This window comes from Lissotriton helveticus, chromosome 8 (assembly GCF_964261635.1).
Source record: "Lissotriton helveticus chromosome 8, aLisHel1.1, whole genome shotgun sequence".
Lineage (NCBI taxonomy): Eukaryota > Metazoa > Chordata > Amphibia > Caudata > Salamandridae > Lissotriton > Lissotriton helveticus.
Genome location: NC_136069.1, coordinates 803,733,971 through 803,760,823, shown reverse-complemented (window position 1 = coordinate 803,760,823; position 26,853 = coordinate 803,733,971). Strand labels below are relative to the sequence as shown.

Genomic DNA, 26,853 nt, shown 5'->3' with positions numbered 1-26,853 from the left:
TATTGATGAATTTCTTCAAAGCTTTGTACAAAGTTGGAAAACATATATAAAGGACACTGGTCACTTTCTCCAACTCCTCAATGAAATCACCATGATTGAGAACGACACCATATTATGCACAATTGACGTAACGGCACTATACACTTCGATCCCTCTGGCAGAGGGTTTGGAAGCATGTGAATGGGCATTGTTGCAGCAACCCAACCTCAAAGCTAACAAAGTGTTCATCCTTGAACTCCTTCAATTTTGTTTACAACACTCATATTTCAAGTGGAACAATGAATATTACTTACAGATCAGCGGAACCTCAATGGGTTTTTCAGGAGCACCCTCTTTTGCGAATATGTTCATGGCTAAATATGAGAATGACTTCATCTTAACAAACGAAGAGTGGCAAAAGCACACCATCTTCTATAAACGATTTATAGATGACATTTTCTTATTATGGAATGGTCCAGAAATCCTCTTGATTGACAAAATCCAAGAACTCAACCAAAGAACCCAAGAATTCAATTTACACACTCAATTAGCAAAAAGGAAATACCGTATCTAGATGTCATGGTACAAAAGCAAAACAACTTACTAGAGACATCAGTCTATCATAAGCCAACAGATAGAAACAATACATTGGCGTACAACAGTTTTCACCCAAGGAATTTACTACGAAACTTACCATATTCACAACTGATACGTTGCAAAAGAATAGCATCTACCCCACAAGCATTAGAAACTGAAATCAACAAACAAAGAAAAAGGTTTTTGACCAAAGGATACCCCAATGATGTCATAAAAACAGCGGAAGACAAAATATCAGTAATACCAAGAGAACGTTTGCTACAAGTTAAAGAAAAACCAAAGATGGATCGACAGGTGTTTGTAACAAAATTTTCCACGCAAAGTAAAGCAATTAAAGACATTATCAACTCCAGATGGGAATTGCTACAAAAAGAAGAAGACTTCCACGGTATTTATGACAAAAAACCAGTGTTTGCTCATACCAGACACCTCAATCTGCATGAAATTGTAACACGTCCTAAAAAGGATTCAGATTTTCCAAGCATCTCCAAAGGGATGCAAAAATGCTACAATTGCACTCATTGCAATAATGTAATGGAAGGACAATACATACAACATCCTCAAACCGGCAAAAAAATCAAACTAAAACAGCAAACCAATTGCAATTCATCATTTGTGATATACAGCATCAAATGCCCGTGCGGCAAATTGTATATAGGGAAAACAGAGCGCAAGATAAAAATAAGAATTACTGAACATAAAAGTCGAATACGTAACAAAACTTTGACCTCGAGCTTGGTGTCTCATTGGACAGAAATGAAGCACACAATTCCTCAATTAAGATTTCAAGTTCTGGAGCAGATTCAACAGAAACCAGACAGGAACAATGAGAACTTGTTATCACGCAGAGAGATCTGGTGGATCGATTTCTTACAAACTCAAACCCCGAAAGGACTCAATGACAAAATTGACATGCTATGTTTCTTATAAATTACCTACATGTGAACTTATCTTTATTTTTTAGTATTGACCAAGAAATATGTTGAAGTGATGACACAGAAAGGAGTTATATCAACAGTGATCACTAGCTGTAACATGGGTAATTTTTTCAATTAGGTCTAACTGATTACTTAGTTTTTTGCGACAGGAATATTTCTCTTTCATATTCCACACTGACTAGGGCAGGCATAATTAGCACAACCCCCGTTGTTATACAGATTGTTTAAAACAAGTGATCTCCAGGTCACTTCATATGTAATTTAGAAGTCTGTTTTTTACTAGGAGTTTCTAAGTGCCTATTTCAGCACAACAACATCCTCAACAATTTAGATTTTGTTCACTGGATCATTTCCCATTAGGCTACCTATTTTTTCTTCACATTTCAATGGATTCTGCATTTTTTATGCTTTTATTGTTAAATATTCTGAAACTTTTCTAGTAAATCAGCCCTGCGGTATCATTTCTCGTCATTGTTCATAATTCCGTTTTAGCAAACATTTTATTTCAGATTCGAACATTTGCTGGAGTCTGTTTTCTACTCCATGGACCCTTATCGGGCAGTTGAGTTCTTTATTTTCATAGCGGTTCCAGTTTAAGTGAACAGGACCACTTCCGTAGTCCGTCGTTTATTTTCGCATCGTCTAGCATGGAGAGACATTAGAAGAACGCCGCATGAGAGCAGAGCCCCGACCGTTTACAGAGCTTACGACCACCTATAGCAGGTACGGATAGTTGGTACTTTTGAGTATCATGCTCTCCGCTAGCATAGTTTTTCCTTAACCCCGCTTTTTGGTATTTGTAATACAGACAGACTTGCCGTTTGATTCATTTCGGTATTGTTACCATCCGGCCAACTGAACATCCATTAGGAGAGACCCCGGAAGGACGTAGTTCCAACACAGAGCCTTGATTGCCGTAGGAGTTTGCGCGCAGCCCCTGTCAACAGGTACATAAACGTAATAGAAACGAAACAGAGTCACGCTCTATCTGAGTTGTACTTAGATATGCAATCTTGCACTCATTTCACGATGGTATTTGTTTTTTACTTAGACTCGACGGCCAATGTTTGGCAACATTATTTGGTAACGTTTTAACCCAGCTCTAAGATCGACCTCATTGTGACACGTGTTTCTAGTGTCGACGAGGTATAATATATTATTTTGAGACTTGTGATATCATAACCACCATTGGTACCCAGGCAACCGATCTATTTTTCATATTGTTTGTGTTCCACAGAAACGCAGACCCTTCTCGTTCATTGAAGTAACATCAGTTAAATTAGCAGCACGACATCGACAGCTGCCAACAGGTACTTGAAATTCAGAAACGCTTTGCACCTTTTGCAGAAACGTAGGTCAGCGTCCAGCTTACACATACTTTTCATACTTTTTCAAACAGGTACATCGCCATTAACCAAGAGCTTTGTCTCCCTAACCTCCAATTTTGAACCACTCACAATTAATAAGGTAAAATACCATTTTATTCTCCATTGTCGGTGCAAGTCTCATTTACAGCCAAGTCTAGGTTTCATACTTGTGTGTTTACTTCACAGTGACCACTTTAAGCTTAGAGACAAAGAATTTCCTACTCTTCAGTACTTTCCATGCACGTTGTCAACTGGATCATCGTTTAAAATTTCCCAAAGCACCACTTAATAGTAAACAAAAATGGTGAGTGTGAATTCTAGTGTGGTCTACCACACCAACATTTAATCAGTAATCACGCCATAAGCGTTCTGTTTTTATCCATTTACTATCTGTATCGGTAATTACATAGCATTTCAGGCATTCTGGAAAAACCTAGACCATTTGAAACACTATGAACCACAGGATTCAGACAAACTGAGGGTTTATCAGCATATGTTTGTGCAAAAATACCTAGAAAATTGAAGTGCATAGAATATTTTCAAGTATATGGTTGCATAGTTGTGCTTTGTATCGCATAGAACTCTTTTTGACAATATTTTTTTGGAGTTTTTGAATATGAAATGATCAGCAGAATGTAGACAGACCGCACAATAGAGCATTTAACCTAAGGATTGTCACGTGTGCCAATAGCCTAAGCTAAACACTGTTTTCTAATTATTTTACAGTGCCCCTGATGAAGGGATTTGCATCCCGAAATGCATTGGGACAGGAAAATTTTCCTTTTTAAACAATGAATGTCAGACATTACAATTCAACTAATTGAGTTAATCAAATAACGAAGAAGCAACAAAGATTGTATTTGTAACAAAAAAAAAAGAAAAAAATGATTACTACATTGTCTGAGAAAAAATCTCATCAATAAATTTGTTGAACATCACAAAAGTATACGGATCTTAATTTTGAAAAGAATTAGCAGATGGATTTCTGCTGTCAGTAGTGCGGAAAGGGTCTATTGACGTCTGTCATTAGTTTACTTTCATTAATTTACCGTGGAGACTGGCCGCTCCTCCCCTTCCAGCACACCCCAGATAAACCAATTATAATTGATATAAAAGCGCAATACAGAGCAAAAAGGAGTGCACCTCACATCCCCAATTTACTTAGAGTAGGGGTAAAACACGTTGGTATAATACAGGGTCATAGGACCATAAAAGTCCACATTACCCACGAGATATTGTTTTGAACTTTCTCCATCTGGTCCGCTAATAAAGGGATACCTTGGAGAAGCTGAGGGATTTTTACTCGTTAGTTAAGCCCCCTGGTCACGCTTCTTGTAAGTACTCCCTGGAAGATGGTCAAGCCCACCTTGACCTTTAGGAATCAGGATGAACCCACTGATGAAGCATGACACTATGAGAGTAAGTGAGGGTCATATATATAAAGAAGGATTTGTTTCCTTCCCTGCACTAATTGTGTGGAGCTACTGTGGCCACTCCGAGTGACCACCACTACCTCCCCTTTTCCCCTCTGTTCTTCTAATGACCGCACCTGTGGTATTAGGTTAAATACCAGTAATTTAAATACAGGTACATTAGGAAGGACGTATCCCCACTACACTCCCTTCAATTGTGAAATGACTTCTCAACCTTCTGGATTTGAAAAGGTTGCCCCATATCATATCTTAATTGTAAAGTACTAGAAGCAAGCTATCCCGTCACCCTCATCATCATCTTGGGTTGCTCTCTGCTCTGGTATAGGATCAGAGACAGAACCAAAAAGATAATGGAGCCTCTGCTGGATTCACTTTTATTATTTTGCAGCACAACATCAGTCTGGCTCGAACCAAAGTCGGACCGGGGTCTGACTCTGGTGTCGGTATTAGGTCCTCCTCTAGCACTAGTTGCACTGGCGTCTGAGTAGCAGTGGCCTGTGTGGATTTTGGGGCAACAGTAGAAGTTTGTACCAGGATTGGTATAGGCCTTGTAAAAGTTCACAATTCCTGGCAGACGGGCCGGAAATTGCAATTATTTCTCAGTACAGTTTAACTTTTACTTGGGTAATATATAAATATATTTTAAATACTTATTTTTTATATTTTACACAAAACAAGGACAATTGAGGCTAGAACATGCCAACATTTTACAATGAGCCAGCGACTAGGTGCAATTATTATAACCCCTATATGCATTTTTCTTCAAGGCAATGTCTTGCATAACAATATCTACACCAAATGGCAGAGCTTTCATTACAGGTCTACCCATCCTACATCTGGATAGTCCTGGCCTCTCTTCCCAGTCATGTAATCTCCCTCTACTAGTTCCTGCAACATTTCAGTCTATACCAGACAATCATCTTTAACTTTATAATGCTATAACTTTCATCTGCTCATGCTCACTTAAACATATCTCTCACCCAAGCTTGCACCGTTGGCACGTTACTCGACAGCCATCGTATGGCAGTTATTCCTATTACTAAGAGTAACCCCAGTGATGCAAAATTACAACTGTATCTCCCATTATTGGTGGGAGGAGATAACCCCAAAAGACCATGTTTGACTGACAGTTCAGTCTGAATGCCCAACACCTCCCTCAAATTCTCAACTATCGTCCTTCAGTAGATTTCAAAGTAAGCACTACTCCAAGTCACATGGAATGGAAAGCACTGGAATAGTCTCCCGCGCAAACTAAGAACCGAACCAAACATTCTCCATTTTAGGAAAACTTTAAAAACCCTCCTTTTTCCATGATCTCCCTCTTCCTCCGCTGCTGCTCCCTCTTGATTCTCCAGGTTCTAGCGCTGGGATGCTCACGGGTTACTACACGCTCTACAAAAACCTTAAATAAATAAATAAATTAAATGTAGGAGTCCTGTACGCACTACTTTACATCTGGGGTATATGGCAGATCTGCTTGGGTAGATTCGATGTGGCCTAGTGGGTAGGAACAATGCAGTATATACAAATTTGAAAGTTTAAATCTGGCATTACTTGAATCCTCTTCTACCTGGGCACATGCTCTAACCATTCCATTTCCGACAAGGGATCCTGCATTACTTCCTACCATTTGGATTCCGCCTTTAGGACCAATGGAATCCTATCCCTTTTTGAAGCATCATACCCGGTGTGAAACATTGTGCCAGAGTGGCCCATTGCTAACAAAGCCTTCAGGGGTTTTGTTTCTTCTGGAGCAGAGGAAAAACATGTCACAGTGACCTTGATCATTGTTGTAACTTAGTAACTGCAGGAACAAGACTGAACCTACACTGAACAGGTCTTGCACTTACTGGAATTTAATACAACTATCCTCTAGAAATAAATTGCCTAGGGTTTCACACCCTCCATCCATCTCACCATAGATATATTACCATTTACTTTGGTGATTTTTTTAACATTTAAAAGACAAATATTTGTAATTTATTTTATTGCAGGTTGTTGGGTTTGTAGGAGAGTAGCGTGGTTAGTTTTTAACATATTTCACAATTGTTTATAAATGGTTTATTTTAATTTGTTTATGTAAAGTACTTGATTCATAAATGATTTAATAGATAATTCAAAATATGTAATTGTTTTAACTGTTACTGGTAATTACATTAGATTATTTTTGCAAATTATGTAATCATTTGAATATAATTAATTATATTCTTATGTTGATTAATTCTATTATATTTTGGTATTTTCATGCATTAATTAATATTATACATTTTAAAAATATTGTAACAATTTGGTTTCTTGAATTTGTATTTGTTTTTGGGGGTGTTAAGGCTTTAGGGTAAAAGGGTGGGAAGTGTATTTTGAATTGATAAGCACTTCTAATATTTTATTTAGAATCTTAATTAAAAAATGAATGTACACAATATTATAGATTTTTGTTATTTGCTGAACTATACATCTGTTTAATCTATTTTTAGGATTTTATTTTAATTCAAAAGTAGGACCAGCAAATCTGAACGCTCGAATGGCCAACACTTGCACTATGGTTGCTCAGGTTAAAATCGAAATAGTAAATGTCATCCCTCCCAAGTGTAACACTTTCCCTAAAACAATTATTACAGTTTGGAGGTATCAAATTTACTTTTCCCACGCCAAACTAATTTGGCGTGAGAAAAGTGAATTTGATACCTCCAAATTGTAAAAAATGTTTTATTTAATTGTATAGTTTTATTGTTTTAATATTACTTCTGATTTAATTTCACACTTTTTTTGTCTAATGTTATTTTGTAGAGTATTTTTGAGTAATATTTTAATAACGTTATTGTATATTTTTTCAATTTTAACCAGCTCAGAGAGCTAAGATTGCCACGCTGTAGGAGCTCTTGGCGAGAGCTCCGGGGTTCGGGATAACATAAGCAGTTTAAATCCCTGATTAAACCCTGCCGTCCACCCTCCGGCCACACGACTAACATCGGAACATCCTGGAGCTAGAAGTAGTTAATTTTGGCTTACCCTGGGAGGATTGACTTCAGTCCAGCACAACTTCTCCTCGCCAGACTCGCTGTTCGGATGATTGAGGCGTGCACCGAGCCTGTCCCATCGTAGGCATCAGAGGGCACTCAAGGACATGGGCTGGTGATTCTCCAGATCCGTTCTTGCACCGGGGATCGCCACGTCTGAGGCATCGGATGACGGGGGACACGATTGTTAGCTTGCCGCTTTGCCCCAGGCTGTTCGGTGCTCCCCCAGGGAGGCACTGCCACTGCCCCACGATATCCTCTGCGCTGCCCTGGCCCCCAGGAACTTTGGGTGAGATACGGAGCCCGACCGATCGGAGCCCTAGTGCAAACCGGAGTGATATGCCACGTCGCCAAGCAGCGGAGCGAGGAAACAAAGATCCCCGACCAGCGCAGCTATGCCACATTGAGCCGAGGTGAGGGACGGGAGCGGAGGCGGGGCGGCGCTGGACTTGAGGCACGTTTAAAGGAATGGATGGACCCAGCGCTCCCTAGCGCAAGCTGTGTTTGAATACAGAAACGAGTAATAAAGCCCAGAAAGTGAAATGAAGGGGAAACTACGAAGCGGCGCGCCTGACCCTAAAATGGCAGCCGCATAGGACAATTCTATTTGCAAAAAGGGAAGGTAGCTCTTGCTGCCTATTATGACCAACTGTTCATAAAATACTGTAGAAATAGTACTCCAAAAATGGCGGCATGATAGAGGAGCAATTGAAAGAGGACTGATAAATCAATAGACATGGAGAAAGGAGCCAACTCTAGGACTTAAACAGTCTATGGCAAGGGAAAGAGGACAAATATAAATTGTAGAAAGAGAGAAAGACATCAGCCCAAAGAAAGATAACGAAAACGGACATCTTGGAAAGTCCACTCAAACATCATAAGAACATAGTAATTATTATATAATCACTTGTATTGGAGAGGGTATTTACCAGAGGAATCCAGAAAAAAAAACTTCCTGGAAGAAGAATCTAAAATCAGATTCTACTATTTAATTACTTATACTAAAGAAAATATTATTATTATTATACTACCAGGTATAATTATAATTATTATTCAGCAATTTATGCTAAGAGAATACTCATACCACAAGGAAAAAGGCAACTCATTTTTAGTACGCTAACACACATCACAAAATGGAGGACAACTACCTGGAACGAATAAGTAGGAACGCCTATATCATAAAATACCCTACCTATCTCTCTAAAAATGCAGCCAAAAAATTTAAGCATAACCTCATGAGGAAAAACCCTGACACATTGATCTCTGACACTTCCTTTTGCATGTATAAAGGAATCATCATGAAAGATATGATATTCTTCACCAGAAGAAGGGCGAAATGGTGCAATGCCTTTACAAACATGCTATATATTAAATTCACAACCAACATCCTGCATGGCACAAAATTTATGACCAGAGCATCACCTAACCTCAGAGCGGACATTTGCATAACTATCTTCAAGAATGGAATAGTGTTGATCCAAGCCTCTAACGACGAACTGGAAAAATTCGATAACATCTTCTCATCCTTAAAAAGAAATGTGGAGAACACGAACCCACTACTACACCAGATTCATATAGAAGACAACCTTGTCCCACCTAACAACCCCACTATAAGTAGCACAACAATTAGAGACCACCAGGAACCTGATCAAGTTACGCAATTAAGAGACACTAGGCCGTTACAACTCCAGAATCCGTCAACAGACGACCTAGTCTCATCCGACACTAACCTTATAAGTATTACCCCAACCAGAGACCGACAGGAACCTGAACAAAACAACACTCCATCCAGAGACCCACAGGAACAAGTCACTCAACCAGGAGCCATATGCGGAACAGAAAATACGTTAGTCAGGAATGAAGCAGAGAGAACGCGAAACACAAATAATAACAGCCGTGGTTCACCAAGCTTTGATAGAACGGCTAACTCCGCAATCAATGACAGAGGAGAAAATCGACCAAAGGAAAGTATCAAGAAGTCAATGATACATGGCTCAGAACGGAAATTCGGGAACAAAAAATGTGAAGATCGAAACATACGGAGGAGTACTCACACTACGGCACCCAAGGTCATGAGAAAAATCTTCGAGATCCAAACACAAATCAGCAACCTATCACAGGAAATACAAAACACCCTGAAAGGGATAGAAAAACTATGTGATATCACAGAAAATACTCACAATGAAGTAGAACACATCCGAGAGCTAGTAAACACAGCCATAGATATAAACAATAGGAGATCGATGCCATTGTCAAACAGACAAAACAGACCGGATAGGAATCAAAATTATTTAACTGAAGAAGACATACCATCACTACTCTGGGAATATGAAACATCAGACCTCATGAAGGCACAGGAAATCAAAAGAGTACCGATAGACGCCAACAGAACATCCACGAGGAATGAGAGGAAACTAAATCTCAACAACTTACAACAAATACAACTAACCACTGATCCGTTAAACATGATCACAACCAGAACGGAGAAATCTTTAAAATGTCTACTGCTCAACTGTCGATCTGCAGCGAAGCATGCTTCTGACATAGCTGACATCATCATCAATCAGGAAATAGACATAACAATCCTTACCGAAACATGGTTATCTGAATCCTCGTCCCCAGTCTTGGACCTTCTGGTGCCACCGCACTATAACATATTGAGACTGGACAGACAGAAAAAGACAGGGGGCGGTATTGCCTGTATCCACAGATCGAACTTAAAAGTTGGCCAATTTCAATCCGACCCCCTCGAATCAAGCGAATACCTAGGGCTCAATATAAGATTGGAAAACACACAGATTTGCAACTTACATGCCCTATTTCACCCACCAGGAAACAATTTGAACTTCATTGACCAACTGATGGAGATCATCACTGCTAACGCCAACGCCGACATTAATAATATATTTTTAGGTGATTTCAATCTACGCTGGAACGACAACAACGACAAACAGGTCAACGCCTTTAAAGACTTTTTAATTGAACTAAAACTATCCCAAGCATGTCTTCAACCAACACACTCGAAAGGAGCAACATTGGACTAGATTAACTCGAAGAATAATGACATCTCAATCCTCTCCATAGAACCTTGCGACTGGTCAGATCACCACGCCATAACCTTCCTAATACCATCACGGGAGAAGATAAAAACCATTCAAACTAACAAAATGAAAAGATGGATCCGAGATACCAGAGACTCAAATATGGATTTTCTAATTGAAAGCTGCAAGAGAGACTTAAACCCACCTGCCAACATGAAAAATGTGAATGATCTAACGAACCATTACACTACCTCAGTAACGGAAATAGTCAATGCCACCATACCACTCAAATTGAAAAGAGTTGCGGAAAAGATTAAATACTCATGGTCTAATGGAATATTGAATGAAGGCTTAATTTGAGACGCACAGAAATAAAATGGAGACAACACCCATCTTCCCCTGAACTGAAATCACTCAGAAAAATCAGAAATGAATATAACAAGAAGATCATCAACTCAAAAAAGGAATTTATCAGAACAGAATTGGATAACGCCAAAAACAGACCACGGAAATTGTTTGAAATCATAAAACAACAATCAAACAAGATGGCAAAATCTGTCCAAGAGGTCACTAAAACGCAACTAAGTTGCGAAGAATTCTCTACTTTTTTCACTAACAAAGCCAATAAGCTGGAAGAAGAACTTAGGATCGCTGCAGATAACATTGACGACAATACACCACCATCACAATCTGCCCCGAATTATGCGGACAAGACGACTAAAAACAAAGCACACTGGGACACTTTCAAATTATTGGACTAGAATGAGATTGCTAAAACGCTAGCGATCACGAAACCCAACAACCATTATAACGACCCACTACCACCAAAATGCCTAAAAGAAATCAGCCATACTTTGATTCCAATATGGACAGAAATTATAAATGCCTCACTCTCCCAGGGGGTCCTCCCAGAAAGCTTGAAGACAGGACAAGTAGTCCCGATCATCAAAAAACCCACACTGGACCCAGCAGATCCAAATAACTATCGCCCAGTGACCAACATCCCTTTTCTTGCCAAATTGATAGAGAAATGTGTACAGAATCAGCTGAGCAGGCATATCGACAACTTCTCATTGTTAGATGACTGTCAATCGGGATTCAGAGCAGATCACAGCACGGAAACAGCAATCCTACACATTGTCGATGATGCACTTCAAGCACTAGATCACAATCAATCTTGCCTAGTCATCCTCCTAGACCTGTCATCAGCATTTGACACAGTTAACCACGAAAAATTACTGAACAGACTTCACGACAGGATGGGAATGTCTGGCACTGTACTGAAATGGTTCAAATCATTTTTACAGAACAGAACTCAGAGATTCCTAGTAAACCAATTACTTTCTCCTTCATGCCCAAACACAATCGGAGTACCTCAAAGATCCACTTTATCTCCGTCATTGTTTAACTTATACATCGAACCTCTTACAGAAATTCTGCAGAAATCAAAAATATCTTACCACATGTATGCGGACGACACGCAACTTTACATCAAGATTGCAAGCCTGGAAGACAACCACAATGAATGAGGCCCTCAAAATATCGCTAAAATGGCTAACTAACAATAATCTCAAGCTCAAGCTAAACGCAAATAAAACAGAATTGTTACACATCACATCACAAAAGAATCAACCCCTAGTGAAGGAATGGTCCAAAATGATCACTGCGTTAAATTGCATCCCTACTCTAGTTGATTCGGCGAAATCACTCTCGGAATCACACTGGATGAGAACCTTGATATGAAAACCCACATTAAAATAATGGCAAAAAACGCCTGTTTTCATTTGAACTATTTGAGAAAAATGAAATCTTTTTTAACGAAGACCGACTTAAAACTAGCTGTGCAATCACTGGTTATTTCTAGGATTGAATATGGGTGTACAACGCTAGCAGGACTACCAAAAATTTCCACAGCACCCCTAAAAGCTTGCCTCGATGCAGCGGCAAGGCTTATTACAGGTTTGAGGAAATTTGACCACATCTCCCCTCACTTGAAAGCTTTAAACTGGTTACCCTACGAAGCTAGAGAGCAGCTAAAAATGGCATGTATCACCCATAAAGCGATTCATCACAACACACCGAGATATCTCGCCCACAAAATAGAAACTTCAGGAGGAAACAGACCTGCCAGGAGTGCCAATTATCTGCTCCTGAGACCACCTATCTTCAAGAAGAAAAAGACCTATGAGAGGACGTTCTCAGGCGTGGCTCCCTTCCCGCAAACATCAGAAAAATTACAAACTCTGTAACATTTAAGAGGGAACCTAAGATCTTTCTTATGAGTAAGTTCCTCCCATAGGTACGACAAATCGCCACCTAAGACTTATCACTGAAGTGAATACTAGATACTTATCATAGGAATGGAGTTGATAGATCCTTAAAGAAAAGTCGTTAAAAACTTTTCAATTACTACCTCAGAGCATTATTTACTCATGTTTAATCGGTACTGGCCCTTTATTGTTTTTTTTCATATTAGCTAATTATAGACTAGGTCTAAAGTAATACTAATTAAGTTTTTTAAGATCTTATTGCTTTTTATACATTGTTGTTTAAACCCAAACGCTCTGATTCACAAGGGTCATGTTTGCGCTATAGAAAACTGTTAATAAATAAATAAATAAGTATTAAATATTCGTTTTCATGCTTGCTTATTTAATTATTGTATTTATTTTCATATGGTTTTTTTAATAACTTTATTTTATTGATTTTTGAGCAGACAAAGGTACATTGAATCAAGGAAAGATACCCAATGGCCCAAATAAAACACAGCCGGTACAATCAGTGACAGAAGCATCTAAACTCAGCATGCACAATCGGCATCACAGCTAGCAATCACCTGGGAGGAAAGAGGATTGTCTGCCCGAGGGCCATGAGTACCGATGATATGATAGAAATCAATATGCGTCTCTCCTTGAAGCGTACCCCCCAACCAAGCCCCCATAACCCAACTACCCCCCCTCCCTCCCCGGAACCGGTGTGCCATGCGACATGTAGCAACAATGCATTACGCCCTTTAGGACCCATCCACTGGAGTCTGAGCATCCGTGAGCCTAAGCAATCGCAGGTACTTGGGGCAGGTCACTGCATTGAATTCATGCGCCAGCAGCGAGAGGATCGGCTGCCATACGTGTGGAAGGATGTCGCTGAATTCGTGAGATTAGCTTGTATGCGCTCCATGCCAATAATGTACCATAATTTGTGCAGCCACCCAGTGTGCGAGGGGCGGGTTCTAGTGCCCCAGAGGGATAAGATATGGTGTACAGCTGCGCCCAGTGCTATCCCCATTGGTTTCCCACGTGTGGATTGAAGTGGAAAAGAGAGTGCGTTAGGCAGACCCAAGAGAGTGTAGGCGGGAAAGCGGGGAACCTCAGTTTCAAAGTAAGTGTCCACATCCTTAAGGACTTCCTCCCAAAACCCTTGCACCTCCCTACAATCCCAAAGTATGTGTGTTAGGGTGCCTGTTTCTCCACAAACCCTCCAACATTCAGAGCTTCAGTCGGGATTAACTTTATTCAATCGAGCTGGGGTCAAATGCCAGTAAATGGCCACTTTGACTGCCGCTTCCCTGCTCCCAACATTCTTTGCAATGTGGTTAGCCCTATAATAGATCTGCTGCCATTCCTTCAGAGAGAGGCTTCGACCTAATTCTGCTTCCCATCGGCGCTGACCTATCTTGTGATGCGCGAGGGTGCAACATGAGGTACAATTCAGAGATCATTTCACGATCTGAGTGCTTAGAGAGGAGTCACTTCTCGTAGTCCGAGAGCTTACGGCTAACCAAAGGGCGCACGTCGGATTGGAGCAGCCAGTGACGGAGCTGAAAATACTGAAACTGTTTGGGATCTTTGATGTCATACCAGTCAGGCAATTCAGAGTAGGGGATGAAGCCCCGGAGATCAAAAAGGTGTCCCGCAGAACGGCAAGGCGATGCGCGCCACTGAGGGAAAGCCTGCGTGTCCGTGTCTGGAGGAAATTCGGGGCTATCAAAGAGGGGAGTAAGAGGCGAGGGGAAGGAGGTGAGATTCCTTTTCACAGCAACCGAGTCCCATACCCTCAGACTGAGCGAGTAATGGGAGATTTCTGCAGGTACGAGGGGCGATCGGACGGTTTCAGGAAGGGTACCTTCCACAATGAAAGGCGGGCCATCGCCCTATCCTGAAAGAGACACCTCTTTTCGGATTCTGGTCTGCTCCAATTCACTAAATATCGAAGTTGGGCCGCATTGTAATAGTTCATAAGATTGGGGATCCCTAAACCGCCCTCAGCACGAGGACGATAGGCCAAATCGCGACGAAGCTGCGGCCGTTTCCCGGCCCAAATAAAGTGTATCTCTCACTGCAGCGTGTGGATATAGCGCATGGGGGGTGCCACTGGTATTGTCTGAAAAATATATAATATTTTGGGCAGTATAGACATTTTTACTGCGGCTACCCTACCTAGCAGCGACAGGGAGTGTGTCCTCCAGCGGCACAGGGCATTAGTCAATTGGGAGGTGAGATTGGTATAGTTACGGGTGAGTGTAAGGCCGGTAGATGGGGTTAGCACGATGATTTCAACTGTTTGAGGCGGGATATCGCGCCAATCACCTCCTCCACCCTAATGGGAGCGTCAAGCGCCGCCCCACCTGAAGCGTTAAGAGCCGTAGTGGCAACCCGACTAAGGTATCCCTCGCCTGCGCCGTCAATGGTGGGTCCCTGCTATATAAGGAGGAATAGAAAGTTCGGAAGGCCTCAGCAATCTGACCATCGCCTTCGACCCGATCCCCGTTTGAGGTATGGATAGCCGCAATTCTGGAGCGCTCAGTGCGCGCCCGGAGTTTGCTCGCGAGGAGCTTCCCTGTCCTGTCGCCCCCTATATAATAGGAGTGCGTGAGCCAGAGAGCGGCATATTCAGCTCTATCGAGGTCCAAACTAGCCAGTTGTGCTCTTGCTGCTTTGAGTTGCCGCCACATGCGCTGGGCCCCGGTCCGGCTGTGTACGTGCTCGAGTTCCAGCACCCTAGCTGCCAGCTCCTCTCTTCTCCCTACGCGCGGGGTTGTCAGCTGCGGAAATAGCGATAAGCTCCCCCTCACTACTGCTTTGAGAGCTCACCAAAGGGCCGTCAGTGAAGTCTCGGCGGTGTCATTAAATGCCATGTACATGGGAATAAAAGGAGTATTGCGTGCTGTGGGGGTGAGCTGCCCTCCAGATATCTACCAGCCCTCTATCTTGGAGCCATTCTGCCCCTACCCTAGAAATCGCCCCCATGACCCCGTGCCTATGACCTGACCAGTCCTTCTCTGAATCCATAACTATGTTAAGATCCCCCCCAATAAGATCTGTCTGTCCTGATAACGGAGGATGTCCGAAATTGAATCTGTAAGAAATGGCTCTTGACCTGAATTGGGGGCATATATAGAACCTATAACTACAGAGGTATCGCCCACCCAAAACCTGTATGCCAACAATCTTCCTTTCGTCTCTGCTACCTTATCCCCAACCCTGCCCTGGAAGTGCCCGGCATAGAGGAATAAAATTGGTGGGGAAAGGCCCGGGACCTCATGCTATGCCAGTCTTTAGGTAGCAAATGTGTCTCCTGTAGTAGACAGATAGAGGCCCTCAAAATATCTACGTAGCTCAGAATCGCACGTCTCTTGATGGGGTTGTTCAACCCCTTCACATTAAGAGTTAAGACTTGATCATAAGAAAGGACTTGGAAGTGGTGCGGTCGTGTAGTGTCCAATTATCAAGAGGGAAAAAGCAAGCGGCGCGTGCTCAGATCTCCATGCTGCATGAGATCCTTAGCGCATAAGAATCCTACTACAAATCTACCCCAAAGATTGCACACCGGTTCCACCCACCCTCTACATAGTCCCCCCCTCCCATCCCATTCCCGATTCTCCCCCCACCCTAACCCCAACAAACCCTCCCCGAATCTCAAAAATTGTCCAGCATCCGCAGCCTGCGCTGCAGTCACTCGGTCCTCAAGAAGTAGAAAGGTCATGGTACCAGGGCGACCCAGGCTCCCCATCGGCCGCCCAACGCCCCCGCCCCCAGGTAGCTAGTAACTCATGCGTCTGCAGTCCCCATTGCCAGTTTAGAGAGAATCAGGGGCCTCTGTATCTCGAGAAAGAGCCGCCAAAGCCGAAACTCTCTCAGCGTTCATTGTAGCTTGGTCTGGTTTTGCTCCGAAGTTAGGCGAGCGATGACACCTTATCGTCTGCCATTCGTCCCTCGACTACCTCAGTGAAGGCTTTGGGGAGGAATCCGGACCGTTTTGAGCGAGGCCGGAAAGCTCGTTAGCTTCGTGGATGGACCGGAGTTGCTGGAGCCTGCCGTTCCTTTTGAAAATTATGCGAAAGGGATGGCCCCAAGAGTAGGCCACCCTCTTGGATTTAAGGAAAGCGGTCACCTCCCTAAAGGCTTTGAGTTTCTGGAGAGTGATGGAGGCCAAATCTTGATAGAGAGCGTGTCCCTGGTAAGTGATCGGTTGTTTCGAACGGGCCTCTCTCAGAACACGTTCTTTGAGGGGGAAATCCGGCAGGAAGGCTAAGATGTCAGGTGGAGGGGCTGGGGCTTTCCTCCCTAAACCCACACGGTTGGCTCGGTCGATGCAAACCTCAAAGTCCTGGTCAAACCCCAGTATGTCCCTGAAGAGGCCTTGAAGGTACCCCGTGACATCTTTTCCCTCGGCCTGCAATGGAATGCCTCTCACCCGGATGTTTTTCCTTCGGGACCTATTTTCGAGGTCCTCTGCATGAGCTTGCAAGTCCACTTGTTGGTCCTGAAGGCAGAGTACCTCCTGTTGCAGATGATCAATTTCCTCCGATTTAAATCGATCCTCCTGCCCAACAGCGGCCACAGGTTCGCCGAACGCATCAACATCCCGGCGTGGTTCACGGACCTCTCCTGCCACCTCCTGTTTTAGGGTTTGAAAATCGTCTCTGGGTGTTAAAGAGAGTTTCCAAAAAAGACCCCTGGCACTCAGCCAGCCCGGTGGTCGAAGGCGATGCAAGTTGACCCTTATCGCCCAGCGTCAACCCCTTGGTGAGCATGTCTTTCAATGAGCGGTCCCTTTTCTTCCTCACGGAAGCCATGCCAGGGATAAAGCGGCAGGGCGCGCCCAATGGGAAATGCTCTCTAGGAGTAGCAGCTACTCCAGTCATGAAGCACCTAAATAAGTCCATCGGACCACAGCATTGAGGGCAAATGCGAGCTCCATCTGGCCTTGCGAGGAACGGTGCAGCGGGACAGCTGGAGGGCAACCACCATCAAAGAGAGTGCAGCGAGAATCAGGAAGGAGGTCCGCATTAAAAGTCCCCCCAGATCAAGGTCTCCAAGAGTAGCGCCCACATGTAAGGACCAGCGCTATGCCAGGTAGGCCTTCAAGCCCTGCCGCCCAGCTTCCACTGTCCGTAGTGCCCCACACTGGCCGGGTGACGCCTCCTTTGAGAACTAGACTCCTTCCGCGAGGGAGACGACCGCAAACAGGCCCCCTCAAAAGCACGGTCCACGGATCAACGCCGCAGAGACTGAAGCTTGCACTCCACAAGCCCCTACTTGCAGTCCCCAGGGCCTATGCAGGTAGGTCAGATGCCGCCGTGGATCCCAGGAGGGCCTTTAACGTATCTGTAGACACCACCCCGTCCACATTGGTCAGGGCTTACTCGCGTGGTATGGGCCCAGCACCCTGCAGTTCAGGCCGTAGATCCGCGCCGTCGATTTTGGCGACGCTGGCACACCCCCAGCGCGGGCTGCGCCTAATCCGTACTCCCTCCCTCTGAGGACAAAGCACTTACTGTTCCCTGGACGTCGTCAGTAGGGGGGCCGGCATCAATACACAGTTTGCGGAGGTACGGGGGCAGTGTCCAGCAAACGTCCGACGGGGGCCATCCTTTCACCCAGTCTCAGGCCTACACACGCAGCTCACCACAGGCAATCGACGAAGACAGCACCAGGACAAGGTACAGGCTCCCCCAAAAAGGTCACATCCAGTCCACAGGGCCTCGCATAGGGAGTCGTCACCTCCACCTTCACAAGCCCCGCAGTGGGGCCCGGGGGAACAAGGGCCTTCCCGCACCGATCTCGGCGGGCTTCTTCGGCATGGCCGCGGCAGCGCGCTAGAGTTTCGCTTACCCGACCCCCCTGGCAGGGCGGGGGCCGCTCAACGCTCACCGCTTGCTCCCCACAGTTGCTGTCAGACTGCTCAGGGCTCCGCAGCTCTCCCGGCACCCAGAGCCGCTGCTCTCTTACCAGGCAGCCGCCATCTTGCCCAAGCTTGTCCGGGCTGACCCGGGGCGAGCGGCACAGCAGTCTTCACCCTCAGGGCCCGGCAGGATCTCTTCCGGGTGTGCTACTCCGGTACACGCTCCGCAGGGGGGCCTCCCTAGGTCCGGCAAACGAGTTTATGGGCCCCCGGCAGCCCGGCCAGGCAAGGGCGGCATTCCCGGTTTTGCGCTCACCAGGCCACCAGCTCCGGTGCCGGGGGTGCTCTTGAACAGCGGGTCAGGGCTCCCTTCAGGCAACACCGGAGCCGCTCTACACCCTTCGCCGTACCTCCGTTTCAGGAAAGAGCAATCGTGGGATGCTGCAGCGGCCCTGATACGGCGATGCCCCGCTGCCGTCACTGTCTGGGCGCCATATTGCTAAAGCTCGCCGGAGCTGGCCAAAGCGATCGGAGCAGCGTTCTGGGGGTAGATAACTCGATCAACCTCTCCCTGCGCTATGCTTGCCAGCGCTTTGAGGGGGAGGGGGGGGACAGCGTGCAGTAAACACTGAGGGCGAAGAGCCACGGCGAGCAGCCTCAGCAAACCACGTCTGGTCAGGTCGCCATCTTGGCCACACCCCTCCATATGTTTATTTTTAAAGAATATATTTATTATTTTTAAGTTACAAAATGTTTTTATAATATATATATTTTTTTTAAATGTAAGCTAAATATTTGTTGAGCAAATATAATGTTAATTACTTTAAATTTGATATACTTACCTACTTGATGACAATATTTTGGTCCACTATATTTTAGTAGTAGACATTCTGGTACGTAGCATATAAAGTATGCAATGTCGCTATTTGAGTCCTTGATATTTATTTTCCAATGTTTAGTACGGAGATATTTTTGTCAGCGATATTACGTCACAGAAGCGTGCAGTTCTATAGCCTCAGAAAGTAGGACACGGACCACTGACGAATTTGGAAGCCACATACAATTAAAAAACAAACCTCCCCAATATTAAATGGCTCAAATTTATAAACATTGGCACCACATAAACATTTTTAATAAGCCTGGCCGGTGAACTCCGCTTCGTTAGTGGAGTTTGCAGAGTTATTTGCACTCCGCAAAGTTCCCAAAAACTCAGAGCAGACTTTTTTTTTCGCTCTGCAATGGGAAGTTGGCAAGCCCGAGTGGGTAAAATTCAACTCTAGACAACTACCCAGCGAGATTTCTCAAAGCAGCCGGTTGCGAATTGTTGCTGCCACTCTCATTGAGAAACCTTCTATTTGCGTTGAGTATTTGTGCTTGGTGAAAGCGTGCACTGATGGCTGGTGCTGTGTGCCTGGTGGTGTAACATTCCGTCCATCATCTTGTGTGTTTTGCTCTTCACCCTATGTGGGAAGGGTATGCCCAGACGTGGGTCCCGTGCTCACTAAGCCACTGGAGTCAAGCTATCCTGGCTGAAGACGGCTGATAGCCAGAAACCGGTCCTAGGATGCTTGAATCCGGTCCAGGGAAGACATGGCTTGGCAGTTCGGGCTGGACTGTTCCCACGAGGCACAGTGCCAAGACTGATTTGCATATGGCCATGTCTGAACTGGGGTGGCTTGGCGAGCAAAATAACGATGGATTAAACTCAGATCTGTGACTGGGGGTGAATGTTTTGCCATTGTGCAACATTCCGTACATCATCTTGTGTGTTTTCTGTGCCTGGTGGAAGCGTGCACCGACGGCTGGTGGTGTTTGTGTCCGGTGAAAGTGTGCACTGACGTCTGGTGGCGTTTGTGTCCGGTGAAAGCGTGCACTGACGACTGATGGTGTGTGTGCCTGGTGAAAGTGTGCTCTGACGGCGGATGGTGTTTGTGCCTGGTGAAATTGTGCACTGACGGCTGGTGGTGTTTGTGCCCAGTGAAAGCGTGCACTGACGACTGATGGTGTCTATGCCTGGTGAAAGTGTGCACTGACGGCTGGGGGTGTGTATGCCTGATGAAAGCGTACACTGATGGCTGGTGGTGTGTATGCCTGGTGAAAGTGTGCACTGACGGCAGGTGCTGTGGCCTGGCGGAAGCGTACACTGATGGCCGGTGGTGTTTGTGCCAGGTGAAAGCGTGCACTGATGACGTCTGTGCCTGGTGAAAGTGTGCACTGACGGCGGGGTGGTGTGTATGCCTGGTGAAACAGTGCACTGACGGCTGGTGGTGTGTGTGTGCCTGTTGAAAGCGTGCACTGACGGCTGGTGGTATGTGTGCCTCGTGAAAGCGTGCACTGACGTCTGGTGATGTGTGTGCGTGGAGATCTCTGCCCTTAATTGGCAAAGAAATGCAGGTTCATACTTTGCCATTTCCTCTCTATAAAGACACCACGTATTTCTTAGATGTTGTGTTGCCTGTACTTTTGCAGGCAGCAGTGTGCACCCGACAGGCCAGGGGGGCTGGACAGTCAGTCACATGGCAGTAGTGTGCACCTGTCTTTGTTGAGGGTGGATCTGCACACCGTATTCAATTGTGAAAGTATCCTTGTGTCTCCTTAGAAAATTGTTGCGTGCTCTCTAGAATAAAGGGTGTGTGCCCAACTCCCTCCTGATTAACAAACGGGTAAATATGAGCCCAGGGGTGCCCTGGACTACTAGAAGCACAGCTACTAGGCGTTAAGCCTTTAAAAGCTCAAACAAGTGTTTAACCTTATTTCATCTGCATAAAACATGCAATTTATTGGTCAATAGATAACCTCTTCATCAAAAACAAGTAGTATAAAAGTACATCATTATACGTTTATGTTCAATATTAACAAAAGTAGCAGAAAATATTAAATCATCATATTTTCAATTCACTTGCTGTATTATAACAACGGCATAAGTATTGTTGCACCAAATTAATGTCCGAAGTCCCAATGCATTTCGGGTTGCAGAATGTACCCTTCGTCAGGGGACCAATAGTATGAAATCAAGGGTACAAAAATTCGTGGAATGTCGACTTCTTGTAGTGCAGATTCAACAGGATCTATAAAACAGCAACATAAGAAACTGTATCGAATTCTCACATAAGTACAGCAGTGTACTACTAAATACTCGGGAGTGCCACCGAGAAAAAGAACCCCGTGATTAAGAAGAGATACCTCCTAATGTGAATATAAAGACAGCCTTATCAAAGTGGTGTGTCTGCTCAATGTCTGAAAGGTGCAAAGTCAAGTGATCGTATAAAAAGTCATGCAGGTGAAAAGTATCCAAAATGAAAATGCTCGCAGTGTTATAATTGAAGACTGTCACCAAAATAAAAGTCTGAAAAAAAGACTACATGCTCAAAAAAAGATATTCGTACTGCGGTAGAAAAACGCCCTGATGACGTCACCGAGACCAATAATCCAGCGATGATACTGCTACCAGTCTCAAGTCCTGCAAACATACGGACGGGAATTGTTTTAAACTAAAGTGTGGGATTAATTACGAGAAAAAAACAAAAGTGAATGATAGAAGGAAGCTTACCGCCAATAATGGCCAAAAATGCCCGATCCGCTAATCTCAACTTGAGGACAATCTATCTACAATAGAAGTTGAAACATACTATGAGTAAATAAGCCTAAGTGCCAAAAGCCTAGTGCAGTTAACCATGTCGGATTAAATAAATACACCGACCTGCAGCCGCCAACGCCGACACCCTGTATGAATCCAGAGATGCGAGTCCGCCCATCTAGTCACGTGGTGCGGAACTCGCCGGATGTAAATGGACATGCTAAACACTAAAAGCGGACTACTGAAAATATGAGTGGTTCACTGTCTCCGTGCACCAAAATGCTAATGCGCGGAGAGTGAAGTATTCAACAAGTTAAAAAGTGAAAAAGACGTTGAAGGAAACCTCGTAAGGACTGTTGGTAAAGCAAAAAATAAACGTGGAGAGTAACGAATCGATAAAAATATAATGTGATAAATCCATGAAATAGAATAAGGCTAGAAAATAGAAGAATCTCAAGTAATCCTACTGAAAAAAGGATACATATTTAAAGTATTCACGAATGAACAACCAGTGTATGTGCAGAAGAGAAAAAAAATTAGTGTGATTAAAGATATGTGCAGTGAATCTCAGTGTACTCCCTTACAATCTAGTAAGCATACATGTGTTATTAAAGAAAACATAATAATTCATAATGGTCATTTAAACCTCCCGGGATCACAGTTCCTAAAAGCTTTATCCAATGAGTTTCCCTCCTGGCTAGGAGGGTGTTCAAGTCCATACCTGGAGTATGCACAATGCGTTCTAAAACTGTATACCCAAGCTGGGGAATAGTGTGTTTAGCTTCTACCCAATGTTTGGCTAAGGAGGAGTTTGTATTGCGATTCCTAATGCGACTTTTATGCTCCACTATTCGTGTCTTTATTTTCCTACTGGTACGTCCTACGTAAACCAGTCCACAGGGGCATTTGATCGCATATATCACTCCTTCCGTGTTACAATCTGCGTTGTGTCTTAATTTAATGCTTACACCCGTGTGTGGATGCATAAATCGATCACCTGTGATGACATTGCCACATTGTCCACAGTTGTAGCATTTCAACATTCCTTTTGTCTTACATTATTTTTAGGGGATTTCAGAAATTCCCTTAGATTCTTGGTCCTGGTATGTGCGAATAGTGGACAACCATGAAACACTGTTGCAAAATCTGGTTATAGTCTTGATTTGTGTGGTTTGGGTTGAATTTTTGATGACAAATACTTCTCGTTTCATAGGTATCTTTTCTTTAGGTGTCAATAGTTCTTCACGAGATTTACCTGACAAGGTATGGACAGCTTCTCTAAGTATTTGGTCTGGGTAACCTCGCTCCTTGTATTCTTGAGTCTGTTTTTGAATATCTTCCTTACATTGATCTTCGTCTGATGTAATCCTCTTAATTCGCATCATCTGTGAGATGGGGAGGTGTTTTTTCAGACTGTACGGATGAGCGCTTGTGAAGAGGAGCGCGTTATTAACGTCTGTCGGTTTCCTGTATACAGATGTTGCTAAGCCAGTTGTTGTTTTCCTTATCTCAATGTCCAAAAAATGGATTTTCTCCTTTTCAATACTGTGTGTGAACCGGATTCTGGGGTTCAGCTCGTTCAATTTGGAAATACTATCTTCCAATAATTCTCTGGTACCTGTCCAGATGACAAGTATATCATCAATATACCTCAAAAATACTGCTGCGTGATTTTTCCACACCAAATTAGATATTATATGTTGGTCCTCAAAGTGAGCCATGTAAGTATTTGCATATGACTGTGCTCCTGGAAATCCCATCGCTGTTCCAGTGCGCTGAATGTAAAACTTGTCCTGCCATGTGAAATAGTTGTGGTAAAGAGCAAAATGTAATAATTCTAGAAGAAAGATTGCCTTATCATGATCAATTCCAGAGTGTAACAGTCGCCATTCTATTGCCTCCAATCCTTCCTTATGTGCAATTGAAGTATATAGTGCGACCACGTCAGTGGTGCAAAGCCAAATATCTTGAGTAAAAAGATGTTTCTGTGTGTCCAATTTTTTTAAACAGTCAGTTGTGTCTTTGACATATGTGATCCAGGATTGAACCAACGGTTGTAGATAGAAATCAAGATAATATCCCAGCGACTCGTGAATGGATCCGCACCCTGCTACGATGGGTCGAAATGGTGGGTGGGTTCTGTGCTTGTGCACCTTTGGTAGCATATATAGGATAGGTACTTTAGGTGTAGAGTTGAAAAGAAACTTCTTGGTGTTCTCATCTATGATCCTCGATTCAAGAGAACTTGATAGAAAATCCTCTAATAACCTCAATAATTCATTTGTTGGGTCATGTTCCAAGGGAAGATAAGTATCTGCGTCCTGTATGTGTTCAAACACACTTTTATTGTAAAAATCGGTGTCAAGTACCACCAAGGCTCCTCCCTTATCTGCCGGATGAAATGTGATCGAGGGGTCCTGTCTCAGCTTATTTAAGATGAGTCGCTCCTTGGGACTGAGATTCTGATGCTGTTTTGATCCATATTTGATTCCTTCCAAATCCTTTTTAACAAGCGTTTCAAAGGTGTCAAGTGTCTTGTGGGAGACTGGTGACAGAAATCTGCTTTTAGGTCTGAATTTTTTTTGTTCCGGTGTTAATTCATCTTTGCTGGGATTAATGGTAAAAAACCACCTCAATCTCAACTTGCGCATGAATTTGAAGAGAGCTACCTCCGTCTCTAGTGCATTTGACGTGTAGGATGGAACAAAAGAAGTTCCTTTATTGAGTACCTTTATCTCTTCCAAGGTTAGATGTTTTGATGAAATGTTTATAACCAAAGAATTCACTTCTTCACATTCCTCTGCGGCCTTCCTTGCTCTTTTGTTACTTTGGGTTTTTCCACGCCTGATGTTTCGTCTGGGGATACCGAAGTTTTGTCGGGTGGGATTCTGGTCATGGGGCCCTCCCCTAAAAAAGGACCACTGCTTGTGGAGGTGGTGGCTGTTATGTCTGCAGTTGGTGCTGTAACTTGTGTCAGGATAGCAGCTGGCCTCTGTAGTGAAAGGTCCTCATCCGGTACTATACTCTCTTCAGACGACGTGGCTCCAGGTTTCTTAAAAACCCTCCTTTGTGCGTATTTTTCGGCCCATGTGTAGACCTCATCCAGTTTGTAATCAATCGTGTCCCGTCGGAACTTGCGTGTCTTTCTTTCATGCACCTCCTTAGCGTGAATGTCCAAGTTTTTATTGATCTTATCAAGGACTTGATTCCAGTCCTCCTGTTTCATGCGGTGACTAATTTCATCCTTCAGTTTGTTAATGTCAAACAGTAATTCTCCCAAAAGAGGCGATATCTCTTCAATAATAAGCAAAATAAGAACAAGGGAACACTTGTTCAGAATGGCGTTCCAACGTGCCATAAAGGATTTATTGAATTTAAAAAGCATCGGGCGAAGAGCAATCCTCAAGCCTCGGGGTATGCGTCTGACTTTATGGTATTCTATCAAAGTTGTTGCGTGTAATCTTTGATTTACTTCCTTTCTCATTAGGTATTCAAGTTGTTTCAGTTGCTGCGTTGTAGTTCCTGAGGATGTGCCATACTCCCTAACTTCCTTAACTAATGCATAAATTGTTTCAGCTTCTTCCGATGAGTAAACTTAAAAGAATTTTTTTTCTCTTCTGCACATACACTGGTTGTTCATTCGCGAATACTTTAAATATGTATCCTTTTTTCAGTAGGATTACTTGAGATTCTTCTATTTTCTAGCCTTATTCTATTTCATGGATTTATCACATTATATTTTTATCGATTCGTTACTCTCCACGTTTATTTTTTGCTTTACCAACAGTCCTTACTTAGAGGTTTCCTTCATCGTCTTTTTCACTTTTTAACTTGTTGAATACTTCACTCTCCGCGCATTAGCATTTTGGTGCACGGAGACAGTGAACCACTCATATTTTCAGTAGTCTGCTTTTAGTGTTTAGCATGTCCATTTACATCCGGCGAGTTCTGCACCACGTGACTAGATGGGCGGACTCGCATCTCTGGATTCATACAGGGTGTCGGCGTTGGCGGCTGCAGATCGGTGTATTTATTTAATCCGACATGGTTAACTGCACTAGGCTTTTGGCACTTAGGCTTATTTACTCATAGTATGTTTCAACTTCTATTGTAGATAGATTGTCCTCAAGTTGAGATTAGCGGATCGGGCATTTTTGGCCAAATTTGGCGGTAAGCTTCCTTTTACCATTTACTTTTGTTTTTTTCTCGTAATTAATCCCACACTTTAGTTTAAAACAATTCCCGTCCGTATGTTTGCAGGACTTGAGACTGGTAGCAGTATCATCGCTGGATTATTGGTCTCGGTGACGTCATCAGGGCGTTTTTCTACCGCAGTACGAATATCTTTTTTTGAGCATGTTGTCTTTTTTTCAGACTTTTATTTTGGTGACAGTATAACACTGCGAGCATTTTCATTTTGGATACTTTTCACCTGCATGACTTTTTATACGATCACTTGACTTTGCACCTTTCAGACATTGAGCAGACACACCACTTTGATAAGGCTGTCTTTATATTCACATTAAGAGGTATCTCTTCTTAATCACGGGGTTCTTTTTCTCGGTGGCACTCCCGCGTATTTAGTAGTACACTGCTGTACTTATGTGAGAATTCGATACAGTTTCTTATGTTGCTGTTTTATAGATCCTGTTGAATCTGCACTACAAGAAGTCGACATTCCACAAATTTTTGTACCCTTGATTTCATACTATTGATCCCCTGACGAAGGGTTCATTCTGCAACCCGAAATGCATTGGGACTTCGGACATTAATTTGGTGC

The 26,853-nt window shown here is 43.5% G+C and overlaps 1 protein-coding gene across 1 annotated transcript in view; it reads right to left on the bottom strand.

Annotated features, from left to right (window-relative positions):
• PCCA (propionyl-CoA carboxylase subunit alpha) overlaps positions 1-26,853 on the bottom strand; it is a 2,354,189-nt gene that overhangs the window by 792,985 nt on the left and 1,534,351 nt on the right. The gene's annotated exons all lie outside the window — the stretch shown is intronic.